The following is a 2433-nucleotide window of genomic DNA, read 5'->3' on the forward strand; positions in this document are numbered from 1 at the left end:
ACTTCATTTGTCTCTTTATGGTAAATTCTTTCTAAAGGAGTAAGCTGACTCCCCATTCCATTCTATTCTATTTCATTATTTAAATTGAGTTTGTTAGAGGTCTAAAGTTAAACTTTTTAAATCTTCACCCGATGATATGTTTGTGTGTTTTTAAATTTTTTTTTCATTTATCATTTTTTTGTACTTTTAAAATTTTTTATTGTTGAAATTATTACATATATCTCCTTTTTCCCCCATTGACCTCTCCCCAGCCAGCTCTGGCCCCTCCCCCGCCACCCCATCCCCACTACTGTCTGTGTCCCTTGGTTATGCTTAGATGCATTCATACAAGTTCTTTGGTTGATTTATAATATTCCCCCCCCACACACACACACACTCACACACACACCTTCCCTCCGAGGCTGTCTCTGGATCTATTTTTGTTCATCAGTTTATATTGTTCATGATATTCCACAAATGAGTGAGATCATGTGATATTTATCTTTCTTCTTCTGGCTTATTTCATTTAGCATAAAAAATATGGAAGGCTTCATGAATTTGTGTGTCATCCTTGCACAGGGGCCATGCTAATCTCTGTATAGTTCCCATTTTAGTATATGTACTACCAAAGTGAGCATGAATATGTTTTTACTGATTTTTAGAGAGAGAGAGAGGGAGAAACATTGATGTGAGTGAAACATTGACCAGTTGCCTCCCATATGTGCTCTGACCAGGGATTGAACCTGCAACCTAGGTATGTGACCTGAAATGTTCTAAACTTCATTGGTATAAAATTATAAAATAATATATGTTGCTATGTCCACATAATAGGTTACTAGTGGACCATTAAGATAATTATGCTTATATCTATTGTCATGCAAGAAATTCATGCTCTATTGACTAACTGAAAATTGGGGGCCTCTTTTAATAATTCATATAACTATATGTGCATTAAATATATGAAAATATATTTACCAATGTATTTCAAAGTAGAGGATTATGGGTGATTTCATATTTTTACTGTTTTAAAAATATATTTTATTTGTATTTTCATGTATTAACAGATATTTTTATAATCATAAAAAGACTAAAAATCTATTCCTATTTTTTAAAAGTGATACCGAGTATTTCATTATAATTAGATTGAGAGAAAAGATGTGGGTAATAATACTTCATGTCGTGAAATCCAAACAACCCATGGAAAATAGCTACAGTTTTTAAAGAAATGACTTGTCCAGTCACATCACAAATGCTATCTTGTTTCCTTTCAAGCAAAGGGACCTGGCTCAATAAAATGAAATGGAGAAATTCAAATGTATAGAAAGTAGTGTTAATAAGGAAGGCATGAATGCTTTTATACTGTTATATACACATACACACCCAGCTATGGTTTTCATAAAACTAGTGCTTGCTTGGTTCTGTAAAAAGAGGAAATATTTCAGGTTTTATGGTAAAGACATTTTGGAGGTAGAGAAGGCTGGTTTGGAAGGGATTCCACATTTGTCATGCTTTCTTTCATGCTTAATAAAAAAATGAGTCTGACCTGATGAATGGAACATTGTTAGAAGTCAGAAAACCTTCATGCTTCTCATTATACTTTCATTTGTCACATGACTTTGATGAAGGACTCTCCTCTTTGTAGGAGAGTCATTAATCAGCCAAAGGTATGCAGAACATTTCCCTTTTAATACAGACATTTAATAAACTAAACCAAAATAATGAATACCAGTTAAAAATAAAAATCTAAGTACCACTTTGTTTATTATATACTTAGAAAATCTATTGAATATTTTCTGCTTTTTAGTATAAAGAGAATTAATTTAGAGTTTAACTAGCCATAATATTCTTTTTAAGCAAAGCAGCAGCAGCTAATTTTATTTTATTTTTTGAAGCAATAAGAGACTATTGGGGTGGAGGCAGGCATGTAAGTAGTGAGGAATTCTTTTTTTTTTTTTTTTTTTTTCTCACTCCTGGTGTGAGAGAGACACACACAATCCTTCGCACACCTGCAACTGAGATACATGCCCTTGACCAAAATCAAACCCGGGACCCTTTAGTCCACAGGTTGACATTCTATCCACTGAGCCAAACCAGCTAAGACAAAGCATTTGAATGTTGTTATTGTATTTTGGTCTTCAGATATTAATAAGTTCTCTTGAATCTAGAGCTTAGCAATATGTTTGCCAATATCAATAAGCAAAAGGTGGGGTATTTTTTTTTTTTTTGATTAAAGATTAATTAACTTCTTTCATGTTTTCTCTTTATTTGCTGATAAAGGAGAAAAACAAAGGAATAACAGATGTGGATACTTAGTCATGTTGCTTATTATTATAGAGTGACATTAAAACATGGTTTGCTTTATCTGGACAGATGTGGCTTTAATCTTTTTTTTTTGGTTGACTTGAAGAATAATTATGCACACATCTGGAGTTTACTTTCTGGAAAGATCAATTA

General features: G+C 32.6%; 1 non-coding gene across 1 annotated transcript; it reads right to left on the reverse strand.

Annotated features, from left to right (window-relative positions):
- Window positions 1-513: 513 nt before the first annotated feature.
- On the reverse strand, window positions 514-617 carry LOC118706281. Its single transcript, XR_004983986.1, has one exon. It is a non-coding gene; the product is annotated as a U6 spliceosomal RNA (small nuclear RNA).
- Between the last annotated feature and the right edge of the window lie 1816 nt (window positions 618-2433).

This window comes from Pipistrellus kuhlii, unplaced genomic scaffold (assembly GCF_014108245.1).
Source record: "Pipistrellus kuhlii isolate mPipKuh1 unplaced genomic scaffold, mPipKuh1.p scaffold_m20_p_5, whole genome shotgun sequence".
Classification (NCBI taxonomy): domain Eukaryota; kingdom Metazoa; phylum Chordata; class Mammalia; order Chiroptera; family Vespertilionidae; genus Pipistrellus; species Pipistrellus kuhlii.